This window comes from Pongo abelii, chromosome 11 (genome assembly GCF_028885655.2).
Source record: "Pongo abelii isolate AG06213 chromosome 11, NHGRI_mPonAbe1-v2.0_pri, whole genome shotgun sequence".
Taxonomy (NCBI): Eukaryota; Metazoa; Chordata; class Mammalia; order Primates; family Hominidae; genus Pongo; species Pongo abelii.
In genome coordinates, this window is record NC_071996.2 from 125064191 (window position 1) to 125084267 (window position 20077).

General features: G+C 37.6%; 1 long non-coding RNA gene across 1 annotated transcript in view; it reads left to right on the plus strand.

The window, feature by feature from the left end:
• Positions 1 to 20077, plus strand: part of LOC129058141 (uncharacterized) — a 70273-nt gene that overhangs the window by 43820 nt on the left and 6376 nt on the right. Inside the window, exon 3 of the long non-coding RNA XR_008523031.1 lies at positions 18659 to 18763. This is a non-coding gene — a long non-coding RNA (uncharacterized LOC129058141). The remainder of the gene's footprint in view (positions 1 to 18658; positions 18764 to 20077) is intronic.

Sequence of the window (20077 nt, forward strand, 5' to 3'; positions counted from 1 at the left end):
TGATGTCACAAAATTATATCTTTATACATTAAAGTTTATATACATTAATGTAAACATCCACATTTAGGTTAAAGTATACTGTAAATAAATATGATGCATGCATAAAATTAAGATACATTAATATATCATATTAAAGATATTAACGTTTATGTCCAACAACATAAACTAACAATTTTTCTTTTTGAGACCCTCATCCAGGCTGGAGTACTGTGGCATGATCATGGCTCACTGCAGCCTCAACCTCCCGGGCTCAGGCAATCCTCTCACCTCAGCCTCCAAAGCAGTTGGGACTACAGGTGCACACTACTACACCTGGCTATCTTTAAAAAAAAAATTCTGTAGAGATGGGGGGGTTCTCACTATGTAACCCACACTGGCCTCTAACTCCTGGCATCAAGTAATCCTCCCACCTTGGCCTCCCAAAGTGCTGAAATTACAAACATGAGCTACCATACCCAGGCAACTAATAATTTGTTAACACATTAGTCACTTACATGGAAAACAAAATGTAGAATTACAAACCTGAATTACAATAATGCTAACTTATATAATTGCTTTCCAGATTTTGCCTTTGGCTGGAATTGACCCAAATTAACTGCAATTTACCTTCTAAGCCTTTCCCAGTATTGCTGTCTGGGTAGAGAAAAGGATTTCTGGTGCTCTCTACTCTGTTATATTCCCAGAATTCTCTGGCTTCTTATATTTAAAAAGAACATTATTAATTACAGAGAAACTGAAGTTCTCCTTAACCACCATCCATGATTCCTTTTCTCTCCCTGCAATAGCGGATGTTCTCCCAGCTTATCCTTTGTATTTTTCCATACAAATATATGGAATCATGAACAGCATGTAGTATTGCTTTTTGTGGTTAAAGTACACACACTGCTGGCTGTGGTGGCTCATGCCTTTAATCCCAGTACTTTGGGAGGCAGAGGCAGGTGGATCACCTGAGGTCAGGAGTTCAAGACCAGCCTGGCCAATATGACGAAACCCCTTCTCTACTAAAAATACAAAAACTTAGCCAAGTGTGGTGGCATCTGCCTGTAGTCAGTCCCAGCTACTCAGGAGGCTGAGGCAGGAGAATCGCTTGAACCAGCGAGGTGGATGTTGCAGTGAGCCAAAATCTTGCCACTGCACTCCAGCCTGGGCAACAGAGTGAGTTTCCCTGAAAAAAAAAAAAAACCACACACACACACTCACACACACACAAACACTTTAGCTATTAACACAGACGTATTTTGCAACTTTTTCACTTAACAACTTATATGTTTCTGTTGTACTTTATTAATGTTATATATGACATGTAATATATACATACTTTATTCCTTTTAGCATTTAATTTTGTGCATGCATCACATTTATTTACACTATATATTAAACTAAATTTGAATATTTATACGGTTTTTAATTTTTCACCCTTGAAAACAATTCTCCCTATAAAAATACTCAAGTCATCTTACCTGTATAAGAGTTTTTCTAAGAATGACATACCTAGAAGATTTGCTGAACTGGATTGTAGAACTTATTGCTATTTGTGATCTTGTATTCAAGTTAACTGTTCTCTTGGTATTTGTTTAATACCCTGTACATATCTTTGATTTAAACCCTTAGTACGTGTGGCTCAGTCACTTCTTGGCTGAGGTGAGAACATGCCTGTGGAAGACAAGTCTGTGGCTTGGTGAGCCTGTGTGACCAGCTGTCTCTGATCTGTGCAGGGTATTAATGTATCAGAACTGAGTGCTCTGGGAATTCTCTAGAGGCTGGCAAGGTCTCCTGAACCAGTTGTAGTTCCTGTCTTGTCAGTCCAAACCATAAGACCCAGGTTTTTTTCTTACCTGTGTTTTCCTGCCAGAACATCCTGGGCTGTTACTTGCCTTGAGTTGGAAACACTTTGCATTTACACCTGTAAATGTATTCATCCTTCTAATATATGTAAGGTTTTTTTTTGGTATGCAATTCTTGATTCTTTAAGAGGTGACAATAAATTTCGGTTTTCTACTGTTATGTGAGAACATTAGGCCCAAGCAACAAGTCATTGCGTAAGAAAACATAAAGTGCTACTGCTGTTAAAAAAAAAAAAAAAAAGGTGCTGGGTTGGAGGATACTGCATTTTTTTTTATTATTATTGGAGACAGAGTCTTGTTCTGTTGCCCAGGCTGGAGTGCAGTGCTGTGATCTCAGCTCACTGCAACCTCTGCCACCTGGGTTGAAGTGATTCTTCTGCTTCAGCCCCCCAAGTAGCTGGGATTACAGGCACACATTACCATGCCCAGCTAATTTTTGTATTTTTAGTAGAGATGGGGTTTAACCATGTTGGCCAGGCTGGTCTTGAACTCCTTACCACAGATGATCCTCCTGCCTCAGCCTCCCAAAGTATTGGGATTACAGGCGTGAGCCACCATGCGTGGCCACATTTTCAATTTAACACGATTTTGCCAACTTTCTCTTCAAAGTGGCTGTACTAATTTACATTTCTAGAGCAGCTTGTGAATATTTCTATTTCCCCACATTCCTACTCTAACTTAAAATGTCATACTTCTTTATTTTTACTAACTTGACAAATAAAAAAAATTTTATTACTTATTCAATTTAAATTTTTTTAATTGTATTTGTCTAACTAAGCCAATAGGATTCTCTCTCAGAACCTTGAATTTTGAGTGGAGTTTTAAAAGCGCAAGGGAAAACAAAAGTTCATCTAAGAACAGCACCTTGATAAGACTGTGGCATTTTCGACAAGAGCAGAGGCTCTGAGGGCAGCATTGCCATGCAGAACTGTCTACATAATGAAAATGGTCTCTATCTGTGCTTTCCACTATGGTAAAGCACAAGCCACACATGGCTATTGAACACTTGAACAACGACCAATGTACCAATGTGACTGAGGAACTAAATGTTTTTATTTAATTTAATTTTAATTAATGTAAATGTAAATTTAAATAGTCACATGCAGCTCATGGCTACCATATTAGATAGCACAGCTCTAGGCTAGCCATTCAAATCCCAGCTCTGCTATTTGATATTTGACCTGGGGCAAGTTACTTAATCTCTCCATTCCTCTGTTCCATTTCCTGTAAACTAGTTTTTTTTTTTTTTTTTTCTCAAAATGATTTATGAGTTCAGATGAAATACAGTACTAGAGTGGTACCTGGCTTATAGTAAATACTATACAAATGTTTGTTCTTGTTCCTTAGTGGGAGTGAACATTTTTATGTTTATTTGGCTTTTAGATTTCTTCTGTGAGTCCTTGGATGTAATCTTTGCCCATTTCACTGTCTGGTCATTTGTCTTTATCTGTGATTCAGTCCAAATAAAATTAATTTTAAGGAACTATCTGATAAAAACTTTAAAGTATATTTAAGATACTCAAAGACAGAAAAAATGATGTCCACTAAAAGCTCAGAATAAAGACATTTTAAATTAAAAATTTCTAGTATGCCTCTAATAAAAGTTCCAAAAGAAGAAAATGTAGAAATATAAGAAATAAGAATTTTCCAGAATTTTAAAAAGAAACAAATCTCAGCACAAAAGTATACTTTGAATATTTAAGTAGGGAAAATAAAGATAAAGCCACATCTACAAACATGGTAGTAAAACTGAAGAACAAGGAACAAAACCCCAATCTACAAATATCCTATTGGTTTTTGCTTCCTACATCTTGCACTGGCTTTATTTTTTTCTCGAAGAATTAACTTAATGATCTATAGGTGTTAAACTCTCTTAGCCTTTGTATATTAAAAATTCTTACTCCCTTTCTCTCTATTTTTCTTTCTCTTTCTCCCTTGAATTACAGTGTAGCCGAATATTAAATTCTAAGTTGGTCATTTTTTTACCCTCAGCACTCTACAGGTATGAATTCACTGTCTCTTGGCCTCTATTATGGCTCATGAGAAGTCCTTTGCCAATATAATTGCTATTCATTTAAGGTAAAGTACACAACAATTATAATTAATTTAAAATGTTACTTTAAATGTCTCATTCACAATGGTAAGAAAAATTACAAGTTACAAACCATAAAACACAAAGATATATAAGACCTTTGTAAACTATAAAACATTTACAGGAAGACCTGTATAACCTCACAGATGGCCCATGTTCATGGATATGTAGACCCATATATGTCTTTGGATGTGTATAATAATAATATACGTTCTTTGTAAATTCCATTCAAGTCTAATAAATATTCCAACATTTTTAACAGATATGGCAACCTCATCTTAGGTTTTTAACAGAATGTGGCAAGCTCATCTTAGGTTTATGATGAAATCACCAAAGGCCGAAAATAAGACAATTCTGAAGAAAACTAGTAAGGGAGTGAGAGCTTGTTCTATGTGGTAAAACGTATATGGCAAAGCATATAATTTAAGTCAGTGTGGTTATCAGTAAAGGTATAGACTGAGAAACTCAGAACAGACTAGGAGACTTATGTTAATTTTATTGTCTGCTTTTCTTAGCTTTAGTTTTTTTCTTGTTTGAAATTTCGCTTTGCGCATTCATTTTGAGAGAAGTTTCTGATCATGTTTTTTCTCTTTCTTTGTCTCTAGCAGCTTTGTAATTTTGAGTTTCCCCCACCAAAGCCCTTTGCTTCCAATTTAGAACCAGGTCCTAAAATGCAATTTTAGAATACCTGTTCTGCAGCAATATTGAGAATATCACAGATCCAGGGCAGTGAGCTGCTTGATTCCTGGTCATAAGAATGTCAGGGCATAGCTTCTTTGAAAGCCCCAATTCCACAACTCAGTTGGGCAGCCTTTTCCCTCATTCTTTCTTTACAAGCAGGCAAGCTTTACTCAGCTCCCATCTTCAGGCACTCCATTTTGAAATTTTGAAATTTTAGTTCCCATTATCCTTCAGAAATTAGAGTCTCAGCCATCACTATTGGTTTTCAGCAACAGAATACAGCAGACCAGAGGTTTCAGCTCTATTCTGTTTCTCCAGCCCTCTGCTTTTCATCAGTCTTCTCAAGTGTTTGGAGCAGGGGGTTGGGGAGTATTACAGATCATAAATTTATGGAGCCACCTTAAGTCTATGTCCCTTGGGTTACAATGAATTACATTTGAAATTTATTTCCAATGAAATGAGAGAGCATGAATTTATGTCTGTGTTATAAAAAATATCCGATTTGAGTAGGAATAAAATAAATGCTTAAGTGGTAGGCCAGGTACAGGGGCTCAAGCCTGTAATCCCAGCTCTTTCAGAGGCCAAGGTGGGCAGATCACTTGGGCCAGGAGTTCGGGGCCAGCCTGGCCAACATGGCAAAACCCTGTATCTACTAAAAATACAAAAAAATTAGCTGGGTGTGGTGGCGTGCACCTGTAATCCCAGCTATTCGGGAGGCTGAGGCACGAGAATCACGTGAACTCTGGAGGCAGAGGTTGCAGTGAGCTGAGATGGCACCACTGCACTCCAGCCTGGTGACTGGAGGGCGACTCTGTCTCAAAAAATAAAAATAAAAATAAAATAAAATCCCTAAGTGGCAACCTAAGTTGCATTCTAAGCAAATTGAACAAATTCTGCTTTTGGCATCTTTGCGTATGAAAATATTCAATGAAAATAAAAGGTACATGCTCATGAAGCCGTGAAATATGAAGCATGTGCCCACCTCCAGCTCCTGCCTGGCCCCTGCCTGACAACATTGAAAACAGGTAGCCCTTCCTGAACTATGGAAGTGGATTTCTGACTGCTCTGTAAGTTCTACAGAGGCCAGATCAAGGAGCCTTTATTTGCTTTATATTTTGGGGCTTCCTCTAACATTTAATTGTAGAGAAATTCCACTGCTATAAATGTATTTGAACATTCATGATCTATCATAAAATCAATCTATAAGTTGTCAACTATTGTAAAACCTTGATATTCTCTAGGATTATATCCTGAGACCTTCACAATTCCCCAAAGTAGCATTTGCAAATAACCACTACACAGTTAGTTTTCTTAGTTTTCTCATCTGCGAAGTGGACATAATAATGTTTGTATCATAGGGTGCTGGTGGTGTTACATGAGACCGGATGTTGAATAAAGAGACCAATGAAGCAGCATCAAGAGGAAAGTTGGCTGATGAGCACGTCTTTCTCTAGTTAACTGACTTTCACTCGTATATCAGCCTTGGAACACATGGGACTCTACTTCATGCTAAGGGAAAATAAATTATGAACTGTGGAATATGGTTCGTCAATAGATAATCAGAACCACAAATTCCCACTTAAATATAGCAGGGCATCCTAAAGTTAGAGGTCCCAAAGCCCTCAAAATACCTTGGCCTGTGGTCTGTTCACCTTTCCAGGGGATGCCTGTGATGCTGCACCAGCAAATTGCCCCAGGCAAAACACATCTCAAGAAGACACTTTTATTTTTAGTAAATAAAATATTCAGAGTCAAGCTCCAAGAATGATAAGGATCAATGTAGAAGTCAGTACCTAGGTACTTACCACAGTGCTGAGCTTGTGCCCTCCCCACAAAATTTAGAGAGTAAGTAGATTTATACCATACATCTGAAATGCTATTTAACAATGCACAAATCCTCAGTACAAGTCAGGGGGACTGGATAAATGCTATAGAAGTTTCATGTTAGAAGAGCTCATGGTGCTATCTCAGGGTAAGCCAAGGTTGCTTCATGGGGGCCATGAGACTTCAGTATTTCCCTTTCGTGGCAAGGGATGCTGGTGGAGATGACACACGGGCAGAAGAGCTTAGTGGTTAAGAGTTTGGGCTCTGATTCAGGCTTCTGGAATGCAAATCCCCACTCTGACTTTTCCTATTTCTGTGATCTTGGGCAAATTACTTAACCCTCTGTGTCTTGGTTTTCTCATCTGTAAAATGGATTTTAGTAATAACACCTGCCCACATAGAACTATTGTGAAGATTAAATATGTTAATGTTTGTCAGGTGCTCAGAGCAGTGCCTGGCATCTAGTAAGCACTGTGCTAGTGTTTGTTAAATAAAACAAAGATCTGAGACCAAACGAACCTGTTTTTTTGGAACTCTATGCAAAGCTTGGAGTGTTTTGAGGGTAAAGGAAGCTTTTTCAAGTCTCCAAAACAGATGGGCTTAATTTTTTCTCCTGCTAAGATTGTTGGACTATTTCTAGACTTATATAAAAACGGTGAACTACAGAATGGTCTTGAAAGTCATATTGCTTGCCCTGTGGTTTTTTGCAAGTTAAATTCTTCTAGATGGAACAGAAAGCAAGTTTCAATTAAATGCACTATTGTAAAAAGCTCAGCTCCTCTCTGCGTCTGGTCCTGTGTGGTATGAGCTAAGAACGCTGGCCTTTGAGAATAATTGCTCCTTCTGAAGAGATGAATTAGATCTTCCAGAGTCCTAGGGTATTGCTGGATATGTTACCTTTTCCAATTAGGAGCCCTAAAAGAAGTTGATTTTTTTAAATTCTGTGACTTAAAATGTTCTGCTCTCTTGTACCAAACGTAATTTGGCATAAGTAGAATTAGATGAGCTACTTTGTCTGCCTAAGTTGTTATCACCTAAGCACCGATTTGAAATAGCAGCTAAAGAGAAACAGAATATAAATCTGCCATGTACGTGTGAGTAACGAAGTTCAGAGGTAGAGCAACTTAAGTTGTGTAATTGTCAGCTAAGACAACAAAGCTATTCTAAGGGTTTCCTCCTAGCACCAAATTACAGTCTGTCCAAACAGAGAAAATTAAATCAGACTGCTTATAAATTAAACCTCTTCCACTAGCAAGATTGTTCTGCCCTAAAAGAAATGTTGCTTTCAGGCAATATATAGCTTCAATAACATGACCTCTGGATCTGTCACAGAACTTACAGAGCCATTCCAAAAGGTCTTCCTCTTCTCCCTTCTTGTCTCCGACCTTCCTTAGAGAAAACAAAGTTGGCATCAGCAGGTTGTTTGGAATTAGACTTGGTAGCAGACCTATCTGGGTATCAGATGTTTGGCATGTTTATCGTTTTAAAGCAGTGTTTACGAAGTTGGTCTCCCATATTTGCTGGAGGCACATTCATGGCATGGTATTAGGAGAATCATCCAAAGGTTACCAAGCTCCAAATGTCTTCTCCTCTGCTCTTCTTTCAGGTTTGAAGTGCTCTCACTGGAGCCTTGTTCTTGTGGGTTAGGTTAGGAACAGGGTCTGAAAACTTTTTCTATAAAGGACCAGGTAGTAAATATTGCAGGCCATACAGTCCCTGTTATAACTATACAACTCTGCAGGGTAGCAGGTGGAAGCAGTCACAGACAATATGTAAATGATGGCCATGGCTGTGGCCCAATAAAACTTTATTTACAGAAAGAAGCACCCAGCTATATTTGGCCTGTGGGAGTAGTTTGAAGACAGAAAAAGCAAAGCACAACAAAATGGTTATTTACATAAAAAAGAACATCAGAAAAGTCTGTTTTCTTTTCTTTTTGAAAATCTGAAAGCTAAGAAGACAGTGGAACAATATGCACATACTTGTAAATCCCAAATTTCTATAACCAATGAAGGTATCTTTCACCTGTGGGAGAAAAGGAGCACATGTTCAGATATGTAGAAATTCAGAAAATACATCACCAAAAACACTCATAAGCCCTAAGGAATTACTTCAGACTAACAAAAATGAAGTCAGATCAAGAACTCAGGATAAAGACAATATAAGAAACAATGATGAATAATGACTTACAAAATGTAGAGTGACATTTAAATGGTTAGTGATAAATTATAATATGTGCTATAATATGTGGAAAAATACGTGTTAATACATTTGTTAAAAGCAAATTTTTGTAAAAGAATAGCTATACTCTAAGAAAAAAGTTAGAGAAAGCCCTGGATTAAAAGCAACTATAATTAGAAGAGTTTTATGCTGGCAGAAGATTAGCAAAATATAACGCTGAAGGCTGGATATCATTAGATATCATAGAAATCTACATACAGAAATGAAGTCAAGTTTATATGGAGACCTACATGATAAGGGTGGCACTGGAAGCCAATGGAAAATTGATGGATTATTCATTATAACATCAGAATGACTGACTAGCTCTCTGAGAGAAACTAATAAAATACTATATCACAATATATACAACAATAACTTGCAGCAAGATTGAATATCCATGTAAATTTAAAATAACAGAGGAATATACAGGCAAGTATTTGTTACACTTTGAGGTAGAGGGGGCCCTTACTTAGCCAGACAAGAAATTTATTATTTTTTCATTAAAAAAATTGATAGACTTGTCGGCCAGGCGCGGCAGCTCACACCTTAATCCCAGCACTTTGGGAGGCCGAGGTGGGTGGATCACAAGGTCAGGAGATCGAGACCATCCTGGCTAACGCGGTGAAACCCCGTCTCTACTAAAAATACAAAAATTAGCCAGGCATGGTGGTGGGCACCTGTAGTCCCAGCTACTTGGGAGGCTGAGGCAGGAGAATGGTGTGAACCCGGGAGGCGGAGTGCAGTGAGCAGAGACCATGCCACTGCACTCCAGCCTGGGTGACAGAGCGAGACTCCGTCTCAAAAAAAAAAAAAAAAAAAATATAGACTTGTATCCATAACCATAAAGGTAATGTATAAATAAAGCATAATAAGAGAGAATGTAATAAAATATTCAGAAGAGAGCCCCAGTTGACTTCAGAATGCAAAAAAAAAAAAAAAAAGAATAAAAAACCTTTTTTTTTTGTACAAGTCTTAGGATGTCTATCTATGTCTTTAGCACAATTTAATCCCCACATACAACTTGAACTCTGATATGTGGAAGTAATTGTATACAAAAACAAACAAGTAAGCAAAAAATGCAAAACCAAACGACAGCACATAATACAAATGTAGTTTCCTTTTCTTCTTAACCGAGCATAAACAGGGTTTTTATAGGGTCTTACAAAATCAATGAAAGCAATAATCTAAACTCCTAGAACTATATATATAGATACCCTCCCCCCATACACTCACATGTACATACTCATACACACTCTTCCATCCATAAATTAAGAATATAGAAACAAATCAAGAGTCATCTGAAAAGACTGAAAGTCAAAATAAAAACACCAATCTGAGAAGTAAGATGGTTTACTTTTGTATGAAAATAATCTGTAAAAACACAAAAGGCAATATTTATAAATTACTAAATGTACATTATCAATATAATTTTTAGGATAATGAGTAATAAGGGGGGAAAGAAGTGAAATCAGAGAAGCCTGAGTTTCCATAAAAGTATGATTATTGAATTTTAAAGTGAAGTGGAGATGGTGAATAGCCAATTGGGTAGTGCAGAAAACCAATTCGGGTATTTGAAGATCAAATTAAGAAATTGTTTTATTCTGAAACAAGAAGTCACTCAGAAAATATAGCACCTGCATACTTTTCTAATTAAATTATGTGATAATTACTACTTAATTGACTTAGCTACTAAAGCTAAGTCAATAAAAATAATACACTAAAAATAAGGAAGATATCTAAAATGATGTAAATAAAATCAGTAAATCATAATCGTATATAAATAGCATTTGGAAATGTGGTTATAAAACTTAATGAAATGTTAAAATTCTTGCAATTTTACATTTTCTTGGAATTCTTCAGCAAGGAAGAATACAGCATGTCTATCCATAATGATCTGTATTTAAACAGTTTATTTCTATAAAATATGGTAGTTTCAGGGGTAGCAGAACTAATTTTTTGTTTAAATTTATTAGCCCATATGAAGGGCACCAAAAGATGCTACCTTTTATTTGTTAGAAAAATGTAGATTTATTTTTCTTTTACTTTAAAGGTAACTAGCAAAAAATTGGAATGTATTATTTTCAAATCAGAGATTGTATTACTTCAAATTAAACTTGATCGATAAAACAGATAAGCTTAAGGGGAAAATAATAACCAAGGAAGCAGGGAAAACAGCAAAAAAGCAGGCAGGAAATTGACAATGAATATTTGGTTATCAAAATTAATGTGAATACATAAAGTTTTTCTATTAAAAAAACCAAAGATTTCAAGTTGGTTTAAGATACACATCTAAAATAAAATAAATTAATTATAAGAGTTAAAATAAAATAGGCCAGGTGGCTCACACCTGTAATCCCAGCAGTTTGGGAGGCCGAGGTGGGTGGATCACTTGGGGCCAGGAGTTCAAGACCAGCCTGGCCAACTGGTGAAACCTCATCTCTACTAAAAATACAAAAATTAGCCAGGTGTGGTGGTGCATGCCTGTAATCCCAGCTGCTCGAGAGGTTGAGGCACAAGAATCGCTTGAACCGGGGAGGCGGAGGTTGCAGCGAACTGAGATTGCACACTGCACTCCAGCCTGGGAGACAGAGTGAGACTCTGTCTCAAATAAAATAAAATAAAAACAAATAAATAAAACAGGTGGGCAAATACATGTTAGGATAGAAAGAAACCAAAAAGAATTTGTCTGCAAAGTTTCTCTTGATCATTTAAAAGAATCTATAGCCCTAAATCAAAAGCAACCTGGTATCCAGCTACAGGAGACGGGCTATTTTATGGTAACATTCCACAAGGCGGAATGTTAAGAGTTAGTGTTGAAGATTCAGTATTAAGGGAATAAAGTGGATTATAAAACAATGTTATACTGAATAGATCATATAGCACAATGTGAATGACATTCTGAAAATATATATCCTCCTTAGATCTTATACTTCAAGAACCTTGAAGTAGCTTGAAGTATATCTTTGCTTTGTAAATTGCCTGGTAGGAATGAAAACAGAGGATTGAAGGTGTTTGAACAAGAGCACGAGGTAAATATATAATGGCTGACTATAAAGAAGGACAACAGCCTTGGAGGTGGCTTGTGATAACTCTACCTAAAAGTGATATGGAATGATCCATGTAGGTTTTATATTGTAGAAGATAGCAAACAAACCCAACCCAATCTCTTCTTAGGGAAGTAAAAATGCTAAAAGCACACGATGAACTAGGGTTAGATGTACCAAGAGAAGATTTCAATCTGCTTCTGCATTTGGCCTAATGAAATCCCTGTCTTTGAAGCGTTTGGTTCTGGAGTGACTATACAGCTAATAGAACAGCTTCCCTTATTTTTCCATGTTCCTATGCACTCCTGATATAAATCCTCATTATCGATAGTAGTCTGTGATGTTTCTTCTTTGAGACCTTATAGAACTTGATATATATGTATGTATAACTCTGAGTGGTGGAATTTCACATGCTTTTTATTCCATTCTTGTTACATATCTGTATTGTTTAATTTTTCTGTAATGAATATGCACTATTTATGCAATAGAAGAATAATAAATGATATTTTAAAGTTAAATTTAATTTAAAGGCAAATTAATTTTATAGATGAACAACAATGCTTTCTAAGCAATGGGGTAGTATGTATATACTAGAAGCTTTCACATTATTCATATTCTTTTTTTTTTTTTCCCAAGAGGGAGTCTTGCTCTGTTGCCCAGGTCAGAGTGCAATGGTGCGATCTCAGCTCACTGGAACCTCCGCTTCCTGGGCTCAAGCAATTCTCCTGCCTCAGCCTCTTGAGTAGCTGGGATTACAGGCGCCTGCCACCATGCCCGGCTAATTGTGTTTTTGTTTGTTTGGTTCTTTTTTTTTTTTTTTTTTGTATTTTTAGTAGAGACAGGGTTTCGCCATGTTGGCCAGGCTAGTCTCGAACTCCTGACCTCGTGATCCGCCTACCTCGGCCTCCCAAAGTGCTGGGAAAACAGGCATGAGCCACCACTCCCGGCCACATTATTCATATTATTTGACCTGGTCATTATACTTCTGGGAATCTACCCTGAAAATTATCTTTGATACAGAAAAACTTTATGTACAGAGTTATTAATCAAAGCATCACTTATGATAATTCAGAATTGGAGGCAATAGTCACTAAAGAAAGTTTGGAAATGCCATTTAATGGAACATTAAGGAGTAAAAGATAATGTATACCCAGGATTTGTAATAACATGGAAAATTACTGATGAGTGAGTAAAAAATCACAACTAGGGAAAAGTATGCTTTTTATAATGAAAAATTATATAAGTTATATAAACTACATATTTAAAAAGGTAAAAATACAAGCAAGTGGAAACAAAGCTTTTCCTCCCCCTTGATGAGATTTGATTACAAATGTTCTCTTCTGTGCAGAAATCAGATGAACCTTGGGTTACTTAATAACAGACCCAGCCCTTGTTCAAGTGTCTGTACAGACTCAGAGCCTCTTGGCAAACACCAATCCTGCAATGCCCAGTTCAGCCACTTTTGACTGGTGGGTGCTATTATACCTGTTTGTGCCCAGTACTCTCTGGGAATGGAAAAGAGAGGATGATGGGTAGAAAGAAAGTAAAGCCTCCTAGAGACAAAAAGCACACTGTCATCCCTTTGTCTCACTTAGGGTAAGAGCAGGTTGTACCAAGCCATAGTGGGGTTGGAAAGACAAAGCTTTGACACCTCTCCTTGGCTCTGAGTTTGTCCCAATGCACCACCTTGCTCCAAGGGCCAAGAATGCCAACTGAAGAGAAGGTACGGCTCATGTGGGGTGAAGAAAGGAGTGGCAGCTTATTTAACTGGTTTTCTCTGCAATGTGTTCCTCAGGTATACTTGCACTCCTGTGTCCAGTTCAGCTCATAAATATTTATTAAACAACAGTTCATTTAGTCAGTCACTTATTCAGCTATATTTATTATCCACTATGTGGCATGCACTGTGTCAGGCTGATTGCCCCTGTTCTCAATGTGGTGGGAAGTCAGACTTAAAATCTTACACAGTATTTGAACACCGACAAGACATTCAATGATTTTAAAATACTCATTAGTTTTTGGAAGTGTGATCATGTGAAAATATTTTGGGAATTTTTTTTTAAAGAAAGAGTCCTTATTGTTTAGAGATACAGGCTAAAGTATTTAAGGGTAAAATATAATATTGGGGAGGAAGTGAGGTAGTATAAAGATACAAAAGATAAAATATCCATATGTTGTTGATTATTAAAACAACAAGAAGAAATGGGACTTTGTTATAGTCTCTGTACTTTGTGCGTGTTTGGAAATTTCTGTAATAAATAATTTATTTTGTGAACATACAACAACTAGATACTGTTGAATAAAAATAATTGCCAGAAACATGAGACACTATGAACTGAGATGAGTATTTTGAAGGAAGACACTCATAGGAATGTAGAACTAGGAAAATGAATAGCAGGGGACTTGACCTGGATTGAGACATCATGGAGGCTGCATCTAGCAGTTTTTGGACTGACATGAAGAGCAAGAGATGTTAATCCAGTGAAATGATGAAGGGGCTGAAGCATTCTAAACAGTGGGACCTGCCTGTGTCCAGACCCTTAGGTGGGGAACTTGCACGGGGTCTTCTAGAATGAAATGAAAGGATGGCTTGAATATAAACAACGGCTCACATCTAGTGAGATTAGCTGTAGAGGTCAGACACAGTCAGACCTTTAAGAGGAGCTTTAGACCATCCTTAAAGATTGATTTCTTGTCCCAAGTACAATAAGAAGTGGTTACGGGTTGGTGGTGACATGATAATAGTTACACTTTGCAAAGATTACCATGGCTACAATGAAGTAGACAAATGGAGATGGTGGGTCGGGTAGGGGAATGGAATTTGGAAGGCCTGGTAAGAGGCTATTGTAATATTGCAGGTAGGAGATAATGAGCCTCAGTGGCTTGAGTGGACATGGAAAGAGGTGGATGGCTTTGACAAGCATTTAGAGGGTAACAGCCACGTGAGTGAAGAGTTAGATATGGGGGACTGGAGAGAGAGGGCTTAAAGGATGCCTGGCCTAGCTTTTTACACTACAAAGATGAAAAACAAAAGACCACATTTTAATAAATGTTATAGTCAAGGAGATAAGCAGTTTCTACCTAATATGATGAATACTAAAGTAGAAGTAAGCCCAGAGCTCCTACTGAAGCACGAAACATGTGAGTGAACTTATATCAGCCTGGGGGTCAGGAATTGCTTCCTAGGAAATGCACAGTTAGGTCAAATCTACACTATGTGAATTAGAATTAGCAGGAAAAGGGGAGTAAAAAAGGTGTTTCAGCAAGGGCAACAGTATGAGCAAACTAGTGGAAGATATAAAAGAGCATGAAGCACTGAAAACCAGAGTGAGAGAAGCCGGGTGCATAAGGAATGCAATTTAAGGAGGCACACATTCTCAGGTGTGCTCTGTATAAACTGAAGAGTGAGTACCGCTTTAAATTTTGCACCCTACACAGCTTGCTTGCTTTGCTCTAATACCTGCCCTGATGAAGTGACTAATTACTGGTGCATGGGTTTGAAGCAGAGTTTAGTAGGAGATGAGGTAGCAAGGGTGAGATAATGGAAGGTCTGCTTTGTGTACTAAGAAGCTTGGACTTTTATTCTACACAAATAGGAAAACATCAAAGGGCATCATGCATGAAAAGTTGAGGGTCAGTTTTATATTTTGGATAAATGTTTGTGATGTAGAATGAACAGAGAGAGAAAGAGAAGACCTAGAGAAGACCGAGAGATCTGTTAAGATCCTATTGCCTCATATTGCAGGCAGGAAATGGTGATGATTTGGGTAGGATGACAGTATGACAGAGAAGGAGATATATATAGATATAGATACAGATATAGATAAAGATATTCAAGATATATATAGGAAAATTTGGTAAAAGATGAGTCAAAGATAACTCATATTTTTCTCAGTTGGGTAACTGAGTCCATGATGCCATTTATTGATATTTCCTATATGCATACGTGTGTACCCAGAAACAGACACACACACGCACGTGTTCATTTGCTTAAAAAGCCACTGTGCTATTTACAATAGTCGGCCACCATATTTTCTATTTATACTGTTCTGCCTTGAAATAAGCACACACTCAGCAAAGAAAAAGCAAAAACTCAACGCATTGTCTAGTTTCTATACCATAGCTTTGTTCTTGAAATATTGCATAGAATTAAACATTCATGTGACCAGGAATGTTTTTAAAGAATTTAAATTTTAAAATCAGTAGATGTTGGGGGGTGGTGTAATGACTGGCTGTATAAAAGAATCCTTTCTCTTTTTAACATGAATGACAGACTCATGACTGTAAGCTCTGTTAGATCAAATGGCACATCCATTTTATTTATGATCATACCTCCAGCAGATAACACAGTTCCGGGTATGGAGTAGGTACTCACGTTTTTATGAAATAAAATAATAATATTTTAGGTTGGGAAGATCTTTCTCTGAAACAAGCTGGCCCCAAATTCAATAGCTTAACAATCACTTATTCTTGCTCATGTTCCTGTAGGTCAGCAGAGTCAGCTGATTAAGGCTCCAAAGCTGGGGTTGCCTCCAGGCCATGGCCAGCATTCAGGTGATTGCTGTAAACATATTTCAGGCCTCTGTATTATATTTGCTAATATCCCATTGGCCAAAGTAAGCCATATGGTAGAGGCTAAAGACAAGAGGCAAGAGGAAACATTTGACTGTAGTGGAAAGAGCTACTAGGTCACATGGCAAAGGATGTGATTGCAGAGAACAGTGAAGAGCTAGGGACAATTATTTAACATACTACGGTCCATACTCTTAGGAACAATTATTCAACTCCCTCCTACATGAAAAATAAACTTACCCCCATCCTAAGATCTCCAAAGTCTTATCTAATCATGTCATCAAATTCGAAGCCCAGGATCTCAATATCTAAAGCAGTCTAGATTTGGTTTATCTTTTTAAAAAATGTTTTTAATTTAATTAATTAATTTTTATTGATGCAGACTATAATAAATGTACATAGTTTTGGAGGTGCATGAGATAATTTAATACATTTGTATAATTTGTAAAGATCAGATAATTTCTTAGGATATTCCAGTTCTTAGGATATCTATCACCTTAAATATTTGTCTTTTCTTTCTGCAATAACCATCAAAATTTTTCTATTCTAGCTATTTTGAAATATATATTATTATAAACTATAGTCACCCTGCTAATCTTTCTAGCACCAGGTCTTATTTTTTTCTACCAAACCGTATATTTGTGCCCATTAATCAACTTCTCTTCATCCCCTTCTACTGCCTATCCTTCCCAGCCTCTTGTAACCACCAGTCTAATTCTTCATTAGATCCATTTTTTAGTTCCCACTTGTGAGTGAGGATGTGCGATATTGTCTTTCTGTGCTGGGCTTATTTCACTTAACATAATGATCTCCAGGTCCATCCATGTTCCTACAAATGACAGGATTTCATTCATTTTTATGGTTGAATAATATTCCATTGTGTATATATACCACATTTTATTTATCCATTTGTCCATTGATGGGCACTTAGGTGGATTCCATGTCTTGGCTTTTGTGAACAGTGCTGCAATAAAAATGGAAGTTCAGGTGTCTTTTCAATCTATTGATCCGCTTTCTTTTGTGTATATACCCAGTAGTGGAACTGCTGGATCATATGGTAGTTCTAGTTTTTGTTTTTTGAGGAACCTCCATACTGTTCTCCATAGTGGTTGTACTAATTTAGATTTCCAGGAGCAGCATACCAGGGTTCCCCTTTCTCCATATCCTCATCAGCATTTGTTATTGCCTGCTTTTTTTTGTAAAAGCCATTTTAACTGGGGTAAGAAAAGATATGCTACAATAGTAACCAAATCAGCATGATACTGACATAAAAACAGACACATAGGCCAATGAAACAATAGAAAACCCAGATGTAAACCTAGATTTGGGTTCTCTCAATCTAGAGATGTATTTTTTTCACTTTCAAAAAATTAAACCTTTTTATGAGATATTTTGATGTATTTCATTACTTATGTATTTATTTATTTAATTTTGAGGTTATGATGGTTAATCTTATTTGTCAATCTGACTGGGCTACAGAATGCCCACATCTTTTTTCAAACCTTATTTTGGGGGTTTCTTTGAGGGTACTTCATTCTATTTCTCTGGAGAACTCTGACTAATACAGAGATATTTTGTGATGATACAGTTGTAAGTATTAGTACAGGTAGATCCCATGCACCTTGTCTTAGTCTATTTGTGCTGATGTCACAAAATTCCACAGACTAAGTAAGTCATAAACAGTAGAAATTTATTTCTCATGGTCGTGGAGACTGGAAAGTCCTAGATCAAGGCACTGTCTGATAATGGTCCTGGTCTTTGCTTCCAAGATGGTGCCAGTTGCTGCATCCTCCAGGGCGGATGAATGCTGTGTCCTCACGTGGTGGGAGGAATGGAAGGGCATGAAAGACTCTCTTCAACCTCAAGCCCTGTTAGAGGAGCGCTAATCATATTCACAAGAAGAAACCCTCATGACTTACTCACCCCCAAAGACCACACATCTTAATACTGTTGCATCAGAGATTAAGTTTCAAAATAACTTTTGGAGGAGATACCACCGTAGCATATCTCTACTCCATTTCCTGTAGTGGTAAGGTCTTAAAAGCCTTACCCAACCCATACATCATCCCAACCAGTATATTGACATTAACACAATCCACTGATCTCATTCAGATTTTCCCCATTTGTCTCGCACTCACTTATGTGTGTGTTTGCACATGTTTAGTTCTATGCAACGTACAAGTTTGAGTCTCTGCCACCACAGTCAAGATACAGAAGAGTTTCATTACCAGAAAGATCAAAGATGTACTTTTGAATGGATGAATAGTGCTTAAAAGAGAAATGAGTTTTGTGGTTAGCTACTTAAGTCTCACGCCCCCGCTCCTTCCTACCTTTAATACTGTGGAATTTATCACTCAGAACTTCCTTTCTTCTCAAATCAGGAAATGTGTAATGTGAAGTTAACCTCAATGTGATGTACCAAAGGCATGTGAAATCACAAGGAGAAAGTGCAGTATTTACTGAGTGAGCAGCTATTCCAGTCAATGGTAAGTGATTTTTTTTTTTTTTTTTGACGGAATCTCGCTCTGTCACCCAGGCTGGAATGCAGTGGCGCAATCTCGGCTCACTACAGCCTCCGCCTCCCGAGTTCAAGTGATTAGTAGCTGGGACTACAGGCATCCGCCACCATGCCCAGCTAATTTTTTTCTACTTTTAGTAGAGATGGGGTTTCACCATGTTGGCCAAGATGGTCTCTATCTCTTGACCTCGTGATCCACCCCCCTTGGCCTCCCAAAGTGCTGGCATTACAGGCGTGAGCCACCGTGCCCTGCCAGTAAATGATTTTAAAATTTACTTTTACATGAAAATGGCATGGGTAGGTCAGGCGCAGTGACTCATGCCTGTAATCCCAACACTTTGAAAGACCAAGGCAGGAGGATAGGTTGAGCCCAGGAGTTGGAGACAAGCATGGCAACATAATGAGACCCCATCTCTACCAAAAATTAAAATAAAAATTAGCCAGGCACAGTGGCTCTCACATGTAGTCCCAGTTACTCTGGAGATTGAGGTGGAAGGATCACTTGAGCCCAGGAGGTTGGAGGCTGCAGTGAGCCAAGACTGCACCACTGCACCCCAGCCTGGGTGACAGAGTGAGACCCTGTCTCAAGAATAACAAACAGATAAACAAAAAGCCCAGCATGAGTGTATTATGTAGTAGAATGCAACATTTCTTTTTATTGAAAACAAGACTTCAAAGATATGCCCTGCACATTGCAGTCATTTGCGGCCACACTTGCGGATCCTTCAAATTATGGAATCATCTTTACTGTCCTAAGAGGTACTTTGAGAAAAACTTTGAGAAGTACTTCTAGTTAGCTTTTCATCTGCTATTTTCCACCTCCTTATTCAGGGTATGCCTTAAGGCCAGGGACTTGGCAGTTGCCACTTTGTCATTCCTGGCAGCAGCCAGCACAAGGCACACCACGGGAGAAGCATTCAACTGATATTGCTTGAATGGCTTTGTGCCTTGCCTATTAGGGATATAGATGATCCTCTATCTATATCCCTGATAAGAGGGTAGAGAAACCTCAGATTGAGTCTAGACTTTGATCTACATAGTCATGTGGCCTTGTGCAAACTACTGAATGTCTCTGAGTTTCCTTGTCTGCAAAATCCAAAATACCCATTACATAAGGTTATTTTAAGACTTAAAGGAAATACTGTGCAAAGTATTCATCACAATGATACAAAGTAGGTACTCAAGAAATGAGAGCTGTTACTACAGTGATATGTTTGGGTCTGTGTCCCTACCCAAATCTCATGTGAAATTGTAATCCCAAATCTCATGTGAAATCTCATGT